This window comes from Aulonocara stuartgranti (assembly GCF_965226115.1).
Source record: "Aulonocara stuartgranti genome assembly, chromosome: 23".
Taxonomy (NCBI): Eukaryota; Metazoa; Chordata; class Actinopteri; order Cichliformes; family Cichlidae; genus Aulonocara; species Aulonocara stuartgranti.
In genome coordinates this window covers 21540909-21559494 of record NC_138958.1, presented here as the reverse complement: position 1 = coordinate 21559494, position 18586 = coordinate 21540909, and the positions used below count along the sequence as shown (strand labels likewise).

Genomic DNA, 18586 nt, shown 5'->3' with positions numbered 1-18586 from the left:
AGTGAAAATGTTTTGGAGGTTTTAGATATTTCTAGATGTTGCTGAGCAGTTGGAATCATGAAGACATAAAAATACTGTTGTTATGAACTGTAACAAACATGTAATGGCAGCAGACTCAGATGTGTGAAAAGTAAGATTTACTGTTCATCTGAAGATATCTCAGGCTGTTCTTCGTCTTTTTTGTGGCATGATCATTAAATAAGACTGTACTGTGAGGTATATTTTTAAAAGCATGTCTTTGACTTTGTGCTTCGGCTTTTTAAAAACCTTTTTAGAATGAACTTCTCATTGTTGTTTGTAGCCTGCAAAGTAAAACATGTTTCACACTTCTCCTTCAAACGGTCTCCTGTATTCTGACGGATCTTCCAGTGACGGTGATGCTATTTTCCAGTGATCTGATTTGTCAATAGGTGTGCTCTTCTGCTCTGCAGCAGGTTAGGTCTGTGTCTTCATAGCTCTGAAGCAGGATTTGAGCCTTAGTGAGCTAACTTTAGGTTTAATCCCAAGTTTTCAGAGTACAGACCTGAGGCTACCATCAGCTTTGAGTGCCAGGCTAAACTTTCAATACTCCTATTTCTAAATTTGATCTGCCTGGTAAAGATTTTTTAAGCCTTTCCTCCAGTGGGTTTAAGAAGGTATCTGCCTCTATATTCCCTGCAGCACAGCTTGTACTGTAGTCACTGTATGTGGCATCTCCTCGAGCATCCCTGATGGACTGAAAAGTCAGTCAGAGTGGTAAAGAAACAGACAGATTTTTGCCACTGAGCTCCTCCTTTAGATGGAAACCCCTCTGAGGTGGATGTTTTTGGATCTGATGGGTCATATTGGTAGTTACAGCTGATCTACGGGGCCTAACTCTTTAGTTTACAAGCTCCACAGTGACACAGCATAAATATTTAAACACATCCCGTGGATCACTGGCTCCTAACGGAGCATTTCATACATGGATCAAAGCGAGGCATGGGGATGAGACTGACTGCCCGAGTCTTCTTTCTGCCATCAGACCTTGAAGCGGTTGCACTGGCATCTCTCAGGCCCGCCTGTTTCATCAGTATGCACATGCTGCTGGAAATTAATTTGATTAAAGGCCCTCTGTTTGCACCTCCACCCGCCCGGCTCCTCCTGTTTAAAAGCCCTCATAGTGTATGATTAGCGCGCATTTCCCCAACCTGGCTGGGAGTGGCGGCTGGGTCGGGAGGTCGCACAAATGAAAGAGAACAACTTCATTGTGAGATGACTGGCCCATAAATCATCGGCCGTTTTCTATAAATCACGGCAGATGGCAGGGAGCGAGCCGAGGCTCATGGGAGCTTGACGCAGCCCCTGTGCATGATGGGAAGGGCCGGGCCGAGCTGCGGCGGAGGCTAGCAGAAGCGCGGGGTCAGTTCCAGTTTGCGGAAGACGTGAGGTGCGGTGGAGGCGGGCCAGAGCCTCCCCCCACCACCCTGTCTCACCTGATGAGATGCAGACCCCGGAGGTCCTGGTCCCGCCCCTCATCACGCTGCCCTCCATTTAATGGGTCTAATCTGCCTGCTTAATATGGAGACAACTTCATCTCCCCCTCGTCCCCGAGCTGCTCCGAGAGCTGTCAAGTTGACACTAAATGTCCGCCCAGGAGGGCCGACTCACACCTTCATTATTCATCATGATTATTTAACAGAGCAGGATCCACTGCAGCCTGACTCTGCTGCAACACTCGCCTTTAGCACCTTCTACATTTCACGTGTTCATACGAAAGAACAGGAAAGTCTACTTTTTCTGCTTCTAAAGAACAATTTAAAACTATCAACAGAATGTGAAACAACAACAGCTGTGACATTCACACTGTGGGGCACATACAGCCCAATTTGACCTTAACAAGTAAATTTAGCCTGTATAACACCAAGCAACAGATGAACTCTTTACAATTCTCCTTTTTCACTGCAAAGATATCAGACTTCACATTTTATTTCTACAGTATACAGAAATACTGTTGCAGTAAATGAAAGAAGCCCATCAGGATGGCTGTTCAAGCCTAAACTTCAAGAAATAACTGTGTAAATTTACAGAAAAACTCTGGCAGCTCAATATCCGGGCTTGTCATCAAATTAAAAAACAGAATTTTTGTGTTAATTTACTAAAATGCACACAAAAAAGATTAACAATAAATGTTGTAGAAATGGCATCCCACAAGCAAAGTTGGACTGTTTAGCAGGACCCTGGGCCACATTTTTGACCCCCCTGAGGTAAGTTGTTAATTCTTAAGCATTAATTTAGTTATGTCAGCAAAAGGGGCGTCCACACAAGAAGTAAATCACAGCAGCAGATCGTGAAATATGAAAGATACTTGGTGACATGAAATAACAATGGGCGAAATAACTTTTGGCAGTAAGCTTCCAACTATGATGCAAGTGACTGAAGCCAATACCAATGAAAATGAAGGACAGTGATGACTAACATATAACATATGGTAAATAGAATATAGGATTACCTAGGCAACCAGAATGTACATTAGCGACTGACCATCAGTGACATTAACCATCATGTAACAAGCGAATTTTATGTGTGGAAACTTATTTTGTTCAAACAGAGCTGTGATGCACTGTCATGTAATATTACTTTAAACCACCAGATGGAGTAGTGAGTCACCGTCGTATCCAACATTATTCAAGCTAATGTTAGCTCAACATTTAATCAGACAATTTATTTGAATGAATACACTGAAATATGAATTAGAAGTTGCCTTTCAAGTTAGAAAAAGTGGAGACTTACTGGAGACTTAACACTCATCAAAATTGAATTTAAGACATTTTAATCCTTTTTAAGACATTATATTAACTCATTCACTGCCATTGACGTCTATAGACGTCAATTGAAAAACTTACGTTGACTGCCATTGACGTCTATAGAGCGTGATGAGGGGCGTGATGAGGGGCGGGACCGTAATTGACGTCTATAGACGTCAATTACGTTTTTCAATGGGAGGGGGCAGGTGTGGGATTTGAAGGGGAAGGTGACTGGAAAGGCAGAAAAACCCCAAGGGCACCTTACAACACCGACCCGGATAGCAGGCTAGACGGTGACCTAGGCAGGCACCAACTTGAAAAACTGAAGCCCACCAGCAGTAAAAGTAGACCTGCAAGGAGGTGCAGGGTTTGCGCACGTAAGGGATTGCGCAGTGAGACAAAAATGTGGTGCAAGTCTTGTTGTGTGCCCTTGCATCCCGGAAAGTGTTATAATGATTACCACACAAAAGTGAATTATTCATTGTGAATAAATGTTTCACTATGTACATTTTATTTTTTCATATATTTGTAAATAAATTGTTTTGATAAAACATAACCTTTCTCAGTGTTATTTCTGTTTTATAGAAGTGAAAAACTATTTTATATGTTAGAGGTGTCACAAAGCAAGAAATATTAGTGTCAAAGGCACTTTTCTGCTTGAAATGTATTTTTCACAAAAAGCTCGTTTTCTCCCTTTTTTTGGTCAAAACAGGCATTTTTGGTGGAACCCACCTCTCTTCTACAGCTGATTACTAAAGAATGGAAAATGGTAGAAACAAGCTTTTTTTTTGGATGAAAGAAGAGAGTCTGTTCTTCATTTTGGTAGGTTCAGCGTTTATATGATCATAACACACAGTTTTCTGTGGCTCTTCAAAAATGAGTAAAAATGCTCAAAAACCCTGGCAGTGGGGAGTTACCTGATTTGAAAATGGCTGGCAGTGAATGAGTTAACAAATTTGTATTTAAGACTTTTAAAAGTTTTTTTTTTTTTAACTTTTAAACCTTTAAGACCAAAGTTACATCAAAGTTACTGATGTTGAAATCTGGTTATGCTGCACCCAGCTCATGAGGGGCAGCCAATAAAAAAAGAAAGCTGCCTTGAAGAGGGCGGAGGTAAAGCAGCTAAAACAAAGAACTGAACTGAAATGAATTGAACTAAATAGCTGCAACCAAAGGCCCAGTATGAGCTGAATATTTGGAAGCTGCTCTAGTAGAGCCCAAACACAAAATCATAGAGCTGGGGTGAATGAAAATCAGAGTTAATGGGGTATTCCACTGCTTTTGCTGGAGCTGTCTCCTTGAGGTCAAAATAGGTTGTATGTGGCCCCTGAACTAAGTCGATACTGCAGTGTTTCTTCTCTGTGCAGGAAGCAGTTTGATCTCCACTCAGTCTGATCAGTTCCTCTGAGATGTGAGTTTGGAATTTATGGGGTTGTCTCAGTCGGCCCTCAGGTCAGACCTTGGGGTCTTCAGAGACCTCTGATGGGCCCCTGTAGGATTCTGCAACCCAAAGCAGCCGTGTTGTTTGGATGTGGATCAAATCCCAGCGTGCATCTGGTCTGAATTTTTTCTTGCGATAATTGAGGGCATGATCTTGGTATTTTTTCTGCCTGTGTGTTTGGGGAGTTTGTTTTTCTGAATCTCAGTGTTTTCTCAAAGACAGGAGGGGAATGGCTTGTTAGGCTTTTCTGCACGATTTAAGGGTTTCTGACTTTATACAAAGGCACACCAGAGGTGTGTTTTTGCTTTTTATCAACAACTTCATGCTCATTAAAGTAACCTACAGTTTGGATCTTTCTTCTGGATGTATAATATGAAGCTCCAAGCTCGATAAAAACATGCATTTTGCAGGTTTATGTCCTGACGCATTCTGAAATGGATGGTTTAGGTTTGCGTAACTTTTGAAGCTTTTTTCAGGGACTGTGAGGGGAGTCAGAAACACTTCAAGCAACCTGCCACTGTTTTTCTGATGGGTGGGTTTGTGCCACTGATATAGCAGCAAGCTCTCAGATTATGAGATTCAGTCATGACTACAGGATTTTATGTAGAGATCACTTTGTTACATTAGCTGGTTATAGTGTGTGTGATGTTGCTGAGAGGCACAGAAAAACAGCTGGCGTGTTGAGTATTACTTGTTATAAATGATAAAAAAAGAAAACACTTTGGAAAGATTTCACTGAAAATACAGATGTGCAAGTCAAAACTTAACAGACCTACTTAACAGTAAATTCACTTGTCATTAGGGCTGCCACGATTTGTCGACTAGTCACGATTACGTCGACTATCAAAATCGTCGACGACTGATTTAATAGTCGACGTGTCGTTTGAAGCTTTGTAAGATCGCAAAAGACGCAGGAATAATAGCAGGATTTAAGAGTGTAATAACGGACTGAAACAGAAGATGGCAGCACTGCATGTACAAGGATGCCAGCTGCCGTTAAACCCCGAAGAAGAAGAAGCAGCTGTGTCCCAGAATTCATAGCGCGGCCCAGCTTAGTTTCCAACAATGGCGGTAGCTAGTTAGTTTTAATATTACTCTTATTATTCTTTCTGGGTCACAAAATAAACGTTTAACATATTTTCAGGCGAGAATGTAGCTGTGTAAACCTCAAATATCGGCTCAGTTTATCAGGACACCACATATTTTCAAAAGCGCTCCGACGTTTTCGGAGACGTCTGTTACCCACTAGCTCGATAGCTAGCCGGGGGCTAGGTCACTAGCGCCGTGAGAACACCGGACTCCCGGCAAATTGTTTTCAAACCCACCGCCGTCTTTCGCGACTCAGGTTAAATATATATGAGTCACTTAGATAAATTAAAAATGTTGTTGTTTGGCTTTTTTTTTTTTTTTTAGTATTTTATTTGTTCCTGAGTAAATCGGTTTGGCTGAGATTAAAGTTATAGTTTTTACACAGCTGAATAAACGTCAAGCAGACAGCTGATTATCAGAAGTGTGAGATGCTGGAGAATATACTCCGGTGTCCTGTTATATTTTAGATAGCAAGGAGTTTATTAAACTTTACCAAAACAATCTGCAAATTTCATTAAAATTGAATAAACTATCATCTTGTCTTTATTTTTAGTTAGCACCTTAAAAGCTTAAAGCTGTAAGCTAATGATAGTTATATAAGAGCAGATGCTGCTGGTGCAATAAGCTGTAGTTTTACGTCCAGTGGATGATGATCTGATTAGTCGACTAATCGCATAAATAATCGGTGACTAGTCGACTATCAAAATAATCGTTTGTGGCAGCCCTACTTGTCATTGTAAATGCACAAGTTAGAAAACTTGTGAATATTGAAAAAATTAAAGTCCAGACGCTGGACTGAAAAACATATTAGTCTTTTTCCAAAGTCCTCCGATGTCTGAGACCATGATTCACTTTGTCAACAATCTGTTTTAAAGGTCAGATTCTGACAGATTCTTGTTAACACACACACACACACACACACACACACACACACACACACACACACACACACACTCACACACACACACACACACACACAAAACAAAACAAACAAAAACATACCAACAACTAGACGTGACCGATAGAGCCTCCAAATTATATCACAATATTTCAAGAAGATTTGTGATAATATTTATGACATGACAGTCTGGTGAACTGTCCAGAGTTTATGGATGGATAGTTACGGCAATATATAAACAAAAAAAAACCTTAACAACACTTCATCAGTGTTTGCAAAAGGACATTTTCTTCATTTTTCTTCTTCTATCCTTCTTTTTCCAATTAGCTGCTGTGACTGATGACACACTTCCTAATTCAACGTTTCCAGTGCACAAAGCACAAGTTGTTGTTCTAGGAATCATATCACAGTGTGACGTTTTTATAACTTGCACCAAAATGGATAAAAATGTTACAATTTATAGATTATACACAATTACTCTATGATGATGATGATGTGTTTAAATTCATTACAAATCAATGCAAACATGGTTTAGTACAGTGACTTCAGTTAGCTGAGGTGAAACCTAGCTGACAGCTAACAGCTAGAGTTGCCTGTGTCACCATCCACCTCACAGTCAGTCCCCTAATAGAGCAAAGCTTCAATATAATCTAAACAGGTGAATTATCCATTTTCTTCCATTTATCCAGTTCAGGGTCACAAGGGGGCTATCCCAGCTACCAAGGGCTTACTCCCTGGACAGGTCGCCAGCCTGTCACAGTGCCAACACAGAAACATGCAAAACCATTCACACTCGCATTCACGCCTAGGTCAATTTAGAAACACCAATAAATCTAACCTCACTAAGTGCCTGATTTTGGACTGGGGGGGAAGTCAAGGACCCACATAGAACCCACGCAAATACGAGGAGAACATGTGAACTCCACACAGAAAGACCCCGCCTAGATGATGGATTCTAGGACTCTGCTAGCCTCCATGTCCCTATGCTGCCACAGATGAATTATTAAAAAAATGTTGTGTTTGTTGATATACACACAACACAAAACACTAAATTCAACTAAACCTAAAAGAAGACTCTTCATTCTTTCTTTCATTCTTTTGTTGTTCAAACTATAATCATTAAGTAAAAAATGTCAGATGTGAACAAACTGTCCTTGTTGCTTTATTCAGTAATTTAACTAGTCAAAGAACTACATTTCTGTTTTCAGAGGCAACATAACTTGTGAGAGGTTTTTGTAATGCACAACATTTTTAAAAAAGTTCAAATAGTTTTAAAGAATTTCACATCAAGGTATCCAAATAAATCGATTACATGTAATTTCACCAGGAACATCAGTAAGAACTGCAGAAACAGCCAAAATCCATCCTCAAGAAAAGAGTGTAAGTCATATATCTTGATCAGAATCTATGCAAAGATAAAATTTGAATGAAACATAAAGGGCCGATTACCCAAATACACTCCAGCATCTGACTGAAAAACACTCTTAGACCAGAAGTCGAATCCAGACGGGCCCTTGAACATCACAGGCGAGTGATCATTAAGCAGGCTGAGGACTTCAGTTCTGTTCTGTCTGTTGTCCTTTCCCTCTTTCTATCTTTGTTTTTTTAAAGTGTTTGAAACAGGTCTCGGAGGGAACAGGAGCTTCTGGTTGGGAGCCAGCTGGACAGAAAAGATCCAGCAGAGGGGGGAAAAGAAAATAAAGAAAAGAGGGCAGCAGCTAATGGGGCTCTGCTGCTTTTAAGTGCAACGTGCCAGAGGAATAGATGAATGTAGAGAATTCCCCGTTTTCCCCCAAATCACAGCAGAAGGACTTCAAAACCAAACAACACAGAGAGGCTTCAGACGGTGACTCACATGTGTGAGCGAGTGGCAGAGGAGCACGTTCAAGCACAACACGTGACTTTAACTCAACATCCTCTTCTTGAACATCATCTGGATACCAAGAAAGAAATGTGGAGATCCCAATGTGTACAAAGACTGTGGAGGAAAAAGGTGCATATTGAATTGTCCTCGGTTTGGATTTTCAGTCTGTTCACTCAAGTGAATATATTTGCGCAAATACATCTGCAAGAAATTTCTGTACGAACAAAAACAACATCTTATTTTCAAAGAAAAAACAAATAATAGAAAAATGAATGAAATGTAAATACTAGTGTTGGTCACTGAGGGAAATCAAAGAGTGCTACACATGTGTGAGGAAAAAAAATGTGGATCTTAAGGATTTAACTTTGTAACTGAAATAGATTAAAAAATTATACCCTCTTTTGACAGGATTGATGGGCATGGATTATGGTGCACGACTTTTCAGTGAGAACGAAAGTCCTAGCAGACCAAATGTTTACTGGAGAATTTTTGCCCCTCCCACAACCAGTGATAGTGGTTCAAACCTTATGCCCAGCAATTTGAGATGATGCAAGCTTTTTGGTATAAATGTGTAGGAAACAGAAACATCAAGACCTGCAAAATAAAATAAAAAAACAGCCAACTCTACACTTCCTCTATGTCGGATGGCTCCAAAAATCAGTCAGTGCCCATAGACTCCATGTACAACTGTCTAGCTTTACAGCCGAAGCAAACAGGTTTACGGCCTGGTACACAAACAGCTCTTTTCTCTATTGAGGTTTCTCATGTTACGTTATGAACACATTGCTCAAGAGTTGTCCGCCATATTGGACATGATCAGTGTTGGGTAAGTTACTTTAAAAAAGTAATTAATTACTAATTACTTAGTCAATATTGTATTTAAAATACTTATCTAATTACTGTGTCAGAAAAATAACTTAATTACTAAATAAGTAATTTAACTAAATGCTTCTTAAAATCCCTATAAACCTATAAAGTGGGCAAACAATAGAAATTAAATTCTTTAAATAATAAATACATTTTTTTTAAAGATGGAGACTCTACAGTACGCAGCAGTAGCATCTCTTCCACAATGTAGCCTGCAATCATTTTTTTTAAGCTCACCTTCAGATGCTTTCTAATTATTGAAATTAAATAATGATATTCAGCGAATTTAATTATTTTACAATGTAACGCAAGTACTTTGTAAGTAACTGTAATTAAAATACCTAAAAATGAACACTAATTAGCTACTCTACTTTTTCAGTGGAAAAGTAATTTAATTACAGTAACGCGTTACATCCAACACTGGACATGATACAACCAAGTGTATTCTCCAACTGGTTGGCAAGAATTTTCTGGATGTTTCTAGCTCTCACTGGGTGAAATCGTGTTTGGTGCTGCATCAAAAAGCTCCAGTAATTGCTTTGGTTGCTATAGCAGACTTCAATGGTTGCCTGCAGGTTTTTGATAGTAAAACTTACGTAGTGCTGCACAAACCAGAAATGGAGAAGGTTCACCTTAAAAGCACAAGTTGTGTCTCAGCACGCTTCAGAAAGTGACACTTTGCACAGTTTATCTACAGTTTGGAAAGTAGAAGGATATTGTTTGAAGACAAATTTGTCACTTCCACTCACAACCACAAGAATATGCAAACAGCCAAAGTGTCAAGGTTTTTGGTTGAGGAATACACACTTTTAATTTTCACAAACCAAATCTAACAGGAGGGAAATTTATTTACAACTCACCTGTTTAAACCTTTTGAAGCCTTAAAGTTTGCATTATTACTGGCTTGATTTCTTTCACTGACAGGCATGCTTCTTACACCCCACAGGCAGGTGTAGATGCTAGCAGTCTACTAGGCTTCACCTCAGCTAGCTGGGGGGCTCTGAAGTGAACCTCTAGACTGAGTTTGTGGTGTTGCTGCCTTTTGAAGCATCTTTACCGACAGTATCAGCCTAATATGATTGCTGTGTGGTTAATTGCAGGCAAGAAATCTCTGCACTAGTTGTGGTGCAATTTTATAATATAACTTTATGGCTGTTATTTAGCAGTTTGCACAACTAAGATAGCTAGCATTAGCTGATAACATCTCCTGTCATCCAAATGTGATAACTTTTGGCTTAAACAAATAGTGGTATGCAAAACACTACTGTCATAACTTTGAAAAGGTGAGACCAAAATGAAGGGGTGACAGCATGGTGGCTGCAGCCATATTTGATATGCAATCTGTAGAAAAACAGAAATTTAAACAAAAACTGTTAAATCTGCTCAAACTAACAAGCTGCAGCTCTAAATAAAGTTTGTTTGTTTCACTTGCATTAGCACAGTGACCTCTGATTTTGTGCTTGCTGAAGGTTTTAAAACTTTTAAATATTGTCTTGCGCTCCAGAGACAATTAAAGCCCCACATGGGGAGATGAGATCCTGCCAACACGAATGTTTCATGACCCTCGAGCCCCCGCGACACCACGATACCCTTACTCAGGAGTCCCCGACCTGAGGCGCAGCCACTTTAGATCTGGTCGACAGTGTAACGGTGGAGTGTGTTTTGAAAATTTCTTCTCTGAGTCTTCACATGAAAGGTGCTGTTTTTTGGGGGGGATTTTTTTTTTTGGGAGGATGTTATCCCGTTGTGGTCAGGCAGTAAAAAAAAAACATGTTATCCTAGAGGGGAGTTCATCCTTTCTTGCCGTTTCAAAGCCAAAATAGCAAAAGGCAGAGAACAAAGCAGCTCTGTGTGTTTAGGCCGGCTGCTCACCGAGTGTTTGTGTCTCAATTTTTACCCCCACCTCTTCCTCCTCCTCCTCCTTCATCGCTGGCAAAGACGAGGCTTTGGCAGGGAGCTATTATTTCATAGCCCGTGAAAACGGAGAAACGAAGCGCGTGTAAATTTTAACCACAAATCATAAATACCTGATTTCTCCTCAAACCTGTCAGAAGAGTAATCAGAGCAGGAGCAACGTGATACACCTTGTTCAGAAAGGCTTATTCTTTATTATTTTCACGCTGCGGGGCTTTGCCAAGAAGAGCACACAAAGAGAACACAGGCGGCATAAAACATTCAGCACCTGATGCAACGGTGATTTAAGTTGGTTAATGTTTTTCTCCCCGTGGTGAAAATGAGCTCACTTGGTGCCAAGAACCCTCCAAAGCCTGATTATTCTTTCTTGTATTTAAGACTCCGAGTTTATAAATCAAGCTTTTCTCCTCGGATGGAGGGGGTAGGGGCCTTGTTTTCTTTACAAGCTGCTTCAACAGGCGGGAAATGCAGCATCATTTTCCACTGCAATTAACAGGGAGGCCCTGATGCTGAGGTGCCAGCTCTGTGTATGGCTCTGGCACCTTCCAGCCTTTTTCTGGAAAGACTTAACAGGCCCCGACTGCATGTCTTGGCTCGGAGATTTGAGCTGGAGTCGGCCTCCCCTGACGTAATCCTTTAAGAAACGGCTCTCCTCGCATAAAAGGGAGGCTTGCTGTGACTATCAGCGCGGTTAATATCCCCGACGCGAGGCCAAAGTTAGCGGAGAACATCTGAAAACGACCTCTTCCTCTTCTTCCAGCTCCACATTAAAGCCCATTTATGCAAAGCGTAGCTCGGCCTGTCAGCGTCTAATCATTACAAGGATGATCGATGATGTTTATTTTCTGATGATGGAACGCAACCCCCTGCCTGATGATAATTGTAATAAAAAGGACAGATCAAGCCGGCAGAGTTATTAAATTATCAGACTATAATTTGCATTAATGCCGGCTGCAGGGATGCAGAGAGGTGGTGGTGGTGATGGGGTTGGGATGTTTGACAGAAGCCCAGCTCCAGCTTGTTAGAGAGTCCACCTTCAAAAGCTCCCTCTGCCCTTGGCACCCCCCATACGGATCCTCAGCGTGCCATCATGTCGTGATGACATGCATGTCATATGACAAGGGGACAGCTGAGAGGCACAACAAAAGTGAACGAGGCAAACTTTAGTGGGCATGAGAGCTGCTTTGAGCTAAAGCTGGTTTTTAGGACAGATTCACAATTTTCTATTCTCTCCACTCGTCTGACCTGAGAGTCGCTTCCTTGCACACCTCTGACCTACAGGTAAGTTCGGCCTTTCTGTGAGAAAATATGACCGGCTACAATGAGCAAGCAACCAAAATATGCAGTTTGGGAGTGGCTCAGTTGGCCTCCAGAACTGCCAGGAAGTGCCAAAAGTTGCACTTCACCCTCCGTACAGTTGTTGTGAAGGAGGAAATTTGCATTAGAGACCAAAACAGTTTTTTGTGTCCAGGTCTAGATGTCTTTATTACTGCTTTAAAGCTGCACATTTTAACTTTGGAGTCAAACTCAGGTGGACATGAGAGTAACCTCCGTAAGCTTCTTTCAGCTGCTCCCTTATTTACAACCATCCACAACAGGACATGGATCCAAATATTTGATCTGAAAGATTTTACTGCCATGTGCTCTTCCTGCAGTAGCCCTACCAGGATCTGTGCCTCCTTCCAGTCTCGAACTGGGATATTTCTCAGTGTTAAGCCGAAATTATGATTCAGCAGTGGTTGTTCACTGGCAGTGCGTCTACCTGCAGACAGTGTCTGCTGCTGATAGAGGAGGCATGCAAAACAAGTGGTGCAACTGGTCTGTGGACCATTCTTGTTTATGCTGTTGTTGTTGGATCATCAGCTGTGGAGAAGAGCGAAGAGCTGAAGTGAAACTGATTGTCCACTGAAGCCACCGTCTGTGCTTTTCATGCTGTATTTTAGATATTTGCTGATTTTCTTGCAGTTCTCTCATTCCTGGTTGAACGCCACTGTCCGTTTCTTTCAGCCCACCTTTCAACTATTTAGGAAACAAAGAAATAATTAGCTTAAGCCACTCCATAATATGGCCCATGTCTTTTAAAGTACAGCATGCTTATGATGTAAGATAGGGGAATATTGTTTCTTCCCTGTAAAAACCTGACTTGTCCCTTTATTCTAGTTTCGTTGCCATTAAGTATTTGTAAGTAAATATAATTACTTTGTAATTTCAAATAAATTTCATGAAATTCAATTTAATTACAGGGGAATAACACTTTTAGTCATGGGCCCTGTTTATAAAGTGTTTATAAAGTTTCTTCAAACCTGACTAAAGTGGGAAACATGTTGATATTAGGCGAATGTTAAATAACCTTTAGGACTTTTGAGACTTTCTAGCGAGCACTGAGCTTTTCAGTCTTTCTGTGTGTTCTCATCAGGATACTCCAGCTGTCAGCACACACCTGCTGGATGACACCTGGATGGGCCCAGCATACGTTTAGTGCTGCGAATCCTCAGAGTGGGTGGACTGGGTGAGGAGGAGGGGGAGAGGGCACAGTGATAGGAGGTTTTAATGAGGACCTCCATCCTCAAACCTCCAGAGAGCCAAGACCTGCAGGGCCCTGCTGTCTGTGAGGTGGCGGCGCTGACCTCCCTCAGCTGCCTCTGCCATCCACCACTTCCTGGAGAGTTTGAGCCATCCATTCACAGAAAAGTTGAGCAACTTTACACAACAAAATGTAAATTTTTAAACCTGACAATTAGTTTGTTACAAGTATTTAATAAGGAACATTTCTTATTTTTGTATATTTTACTTACTTTACTTTGCGTCTCATGTTATGGCAATACATCAGATCGTCGTAGATTTCATTCACAGTGATTAATGGTGTGAAATGAGAGGCTGAAAAATGTCAAAATTTGTCCTCTGGAAAATAAAAAACATTATCTCTCATTATAAAATATAATATTTAGCGTTTACTGGCTTTCTATTCATTATTTATATCAGCAATTCCAAAAAAGCTGAGATACTTCATCTCTCCAGCATATTCTGCGTCTGTCACCCAGCACTTCCCACCCTTTACTGCTCCTTGAAAAATGAACTCCCTGGAATGCATATAAGACATATAAGGACTCAAAAGCGTCACTCACAAGCATTCCCACCTCTTACAAGCAATCACTACACTACACACCAGTACGGTTTTCAAGCCAAACCCAGTTTATACTGGCACAGCGTGTTAGTACATTTCCCCATTTGTCTCAAGAACCTGGGATCCTTAAAGTCATCCACTTGAGGCATCAACTCATTCCCAATTCCCAATGCAAAGAAGGCGCTCAACCCTTATCTGGGGCTCTCTGGTTACTTCAAACCTTTGTGTTTAAAGTAAATGTAAATACCTGGAGTGTTATTCATGACTAATTTCCTTTTTAGTTACAGTATATCAGAGACAAATCTCATACCAGCTGATGATTCTGGAAGTTTTGCAAGTTTTCTCTAAAAAGGTGTGATGATCGATAATGATTGACAAGTAAAACCGACTTCCTGTTGCAAAGCGTCCTTGAACAAAACCCTAACCTGTACAGAAACAGGGACGTGCAGAGAGGTTTAAAGGGGCGGGTGCTCAAAGTTAAAAAGGGGCACATTGAACCAGGCTGAATAACAACAACACACATTCATCAAGAATCTAATATGGGAAGGGCAGGGCTGTGTTGATCTGAGACTGTAGACATTAAAAAGTCCACAGGAGAGATGGTAGCTGATTAAACAAGTGTCATGAGATAATAACAAAATGCAAAGATTGGTGACAGCGCTTGGAACCATAAGGCAACGAAAAACTGTGACATAAACTCGGCTCTGCCTGTGAATCACTCTTTGCTTCTCTTCTTCCTTCCTTCCCATCATTTCATATATCACTCTCCACTTGCTGTCTATCTGAGAACAAGGCACAACTTGTTATTGCAATAAACTATAATCTAATTATCCACACCTAACAACTCTTGCACTTAATCTATAATAAAATGATGACAGAAAAATGTTATAGCACTGCCTTTAGTAGCCTCACACAGCTCCTACTGTTTCCTCCTCATGTCCTTACCAGCCATGTCTGGACAAGGTTATATCATGAGTAATATTTTTTTAAATCCAGCTAAATAAAACACACACATGCACACACAGTGACATTTTAGACCTTCTTCAGAATACTGTATATACTATGGGCATCCTTACATTATTATTTATTACTAGAGCTACAATAATAAAGCAATGAGGAGGGGGAAGTAATAAATATGAAATAATGTATTTATGATGATTCCATTTGTTTCACTATCCACTCTGTGCAGGGCAAAGCTTATTACATTTTAAACTGTAGAGATACAATAATTTTACTGCTGTAAAATCCAACTTTTGTCTTATTTAAAATATAAATCTAATATAATCTGCTTCTTAATGTATGTTCTTTAAAATACAGCGTGTGTTTTTTAATATATTATAATTATAATAATTATTATGTGGACATGCATATTAGATCGTTTTTTAGTGAAATATAATCCCTCCAGAAAGGCAGGAAATGCCCAGAAACTTTAAAACTAAATATGTTCCCTAAAACGGTGACAGAGCTACAGACCCATGACAGCCTTACACAGGTAGCCAGCAGCTATGACCAGCACTACTTGTGCAGTTAATAAAAGGACAGGTAATGTTTGTCACGCTGTTGCGCACACAGTACGCTCGTTTGTTTCAGTTCGTCGAATTGCCACAAGACAGCTTACCAACGTGTACATAATAAGCCAATACTCCTGTGTGCTACACACTACAGTGTACGCTGTACACCTACTTACTGGTTTTGTCGCATCAGTCTGTGTCTCTGAATTAACTTGTGTTTCTCCTACAGCTCCGGACCGCAAAAAATGCGCGTGCTCTTTGTGAGCTCATTCCCGGCTCGTAACCAGCGCGTTCTGCCGTCGAGGGCGATCATTGGTTAAATGTGATCATGTGACTGATGCAAGCCAGATCCTTTCATTTAGCAAAACTGTGATTACTAGTTAAATATTATTGTTGAGGGGCACAGACAGGACTCCGCACGCACACACACATAAAAAAATAAATAAATAAATAAAAAAAATTTAAAAGTTGCCTCAACATAAGGGCACTTTGGGCACTCATCAGGAAAGGGGCGGGTGCTCAAGCCCCTCTAGCCCCCCCCTCTGCACGTCCCTGTACAGAAACACCAACTTCCTGCCAGATGTCCTTACAGTGGTGTGTGTTTGTATGTGTGCGTGTGTGTGTGTGTGTGTCATTACATGTAAATGACAGTGGAGACTCTGCCTGCATGAGGTAGCCCAGATAATGACCACCACAATTGTTTGTGTGAAAGCTCTCGGTGTCGGGATGAGCCGTTAATATCACAGAGCGCCTCAGACAGATGGCACGTTGTTGGAAAACAGATGTTATTTTGCATAGAAACATATCATGAATATGCATACTGTATTAGTTCATGACACCGAAGGCCTCGTCGATGATTGGCCCGCTCTTTGTTAGTTAGCAGTAAAGGAAATCTTTTAACTGTAGCATCTTTTGACCTCTGACGTGGGAGATTAAAAAAAACTAACAATGGTCATGGTTTGTTGTAACCTCATCACTGCAGCCATATGCAATACCAACCTGAGTGCCAGACAGTACCGATGATTTTACAGGTGTTCAGTCCGTGTATAAAGAAATCTGGAAGTTTGATAAACATCTTCAAGTGATTCTGCTCTGAAGTTTGAATATTTAAAAAGTTAGCAGTTCCTACCTGACTTTTATCAGCTCTCATTCCGATGACAGTGTTGAATAATGCCGCTACGATTGTGTTTTAGAGCCAGAAGGAAGGGAGGTGTGGAGTAAAAACACGAAGACTTCTGCTTCTCCTTACCTGATTCTAGTATTTTAAAGCTCACAGTTGCAATATTTAAATGGAGTTAGTGGGGATAGGTTATTTGGAAACCTTAAATTGCCCATAGGTGTGAATGCGGGTATGACTGTGAGTGCAAACGGTTGTTTCAGTGTGTTAGGGAGTACCCTGCTTCTCGCCATAAAACAGCTGGGATCATGACCCTGGGTCAGTTTGCTCAGCCTTTTTTGAGTATTTTTGGACTTCAAATTTTGTTTACTTAAATATTTTATGTGATTTGTGGTTTTCTTAGTGTTTAGGTTGTTTTGTGTATATTTGTCCTCTTAGTGTACAGTTGTTTAAGAGTTTAGTTCTTCCCTAAGTGTTCTGCCCTCCTGTGCCAAGTCTCCTGTGTTAAATGTCCCCATTTAGTTATCTCCCTTCCTGCCTTATTTTGAGAGTTCCTTGTGCTTTGCTTTTAGTTTTGCTTCCCTATTCTTGTCTTCTGTGATCTAGTTCAGCTTTGTGCCATTCTCCTCAACTGTCTCCACTTTCCCTTATTGCCCTTCTAAACAGGTGCTGTCACCTGTGGTCCTTTGTTAGAGTGTCTAGTGGTCTATTGTTTCTAATTGTCAATGTGGATTTTCTCTTGGCTGCAGAGAATTTACTTTTCACAGTTTTCACTGTTCCCCCTTTTTGGCCTTATGTTTGACCTTTTTTTTTTACTATTGCAAACTATCTACTAAGTTCAGCTCTGCCTGCCTCAGACTTTGCAGTTTGGACACTCCACACAACACTCAAAAGAAGTCATTCACAGTAATATCAGGGTGTCCATCGACCCAGAGTTGTTTTATTGGACCATAAAGGCAGTTTGTAATGACAGTACAATGTTTTTATTTTTGACAAATTAATTTGAGAGTACTTTGGCCTCTTTTTGTAATAACCAGGGTTTCTTTTTAATCTCTTTGCTTGCTTTAAGCTCTGTTTCCAGATTTAATTCAAGTTAAAGATATCAAATAGGTGATTTTTGTGATATCACCAAAAATCATGTTGGGCCACTGAGACTTTTCAAGTCTAGAACTGTTGGAAGCAAAATCCCATTTCTTACATTTGACCTTTTATCTTGGAAAGAAGTCCAAGGAATAAAACAAGCTCCGGAATGCTGCATAAATTACCAACTATAATTTTCCTGTTGGGTTTCAATGCTTGCAGTTTAGAAAAAAAGCTCAAGGGGCTTTTACTTTAGAAACACCTCAGCAACATTCCCAGACAGCGCTGCGCTCCAGCAGGTCAGCGTGTGACTTCATTCAGGAAAACCCAGAAAAGTGTCTGAAACCTCACAGAGCTGGTTTGGTTCTGCAGATTCTTTCACTTTCTCTATAAAAGTTTTAAGACAGGGCTCGTTAAAGGACCATACCGGTGTTTTTGTCCTTTCAGACTTTATCGTGGCACTGACCTCAGTTTCTGAGGATTATTCACGCGGCCTTAGTTAATATTAAGCAGGCGATGACACGGGGGGCCCCTGTGCTCGCTCTCGGCAGGGAGTTGGCCCTATTGAAATGAGGAGCCGCGCCTTAATAATACATTTGTCCCACAGGGGCCACCCATGCTAAGACATTTCAGGAACTGCAAGGTGCTTCAAATCTCAACACGTTCAGGTCTGAGGCTGGAAGGTCATCTCTTGAATCTTAATCGCCTAGGGTTGGTTTACTGGCTTCACAGTCATAAGAATGGTGAAGCTTTGTGGGGATACCAGAGAGAGCCTCTGCTGCTCTGGATACATCTGTGCTTATCCTGTCTTTTCATAAACCCAGTCAACCTGGCAGAACTTACATTGCTCATTCCCCATCCAAAAGTCCGATTGGATTTTTTTTTCATATTTACTTAGAATTTGACTTACAACAGC

General features: G+C 40.8%; 2 long non-coding RNA genes across 3 annotated transcripts in view; both read right to left on the bottom strand.

Moving 5' to 3' along the window:
• Positions 1 to 18586, bottom strand: part of LOC309700900 — a 447937-nt gene that overhangs the window by 132163 nt on the left and 297188 nt on the right. The window lies entirely within an intron of this gene.
• LOC309701291 lies at positions 13455 to 15742 on the bottom strand. The gene is made up of 3 exons (XR_014274935.1): positions 15650 to 15742; positions 13634 to 13739; positions 13455 to 13497 (listed from the first exon to the last, which is right to left on the bottom strand). It is a non-coding gene; the product is annotated as an uncharacterized lncRNA (long non-coding RNA).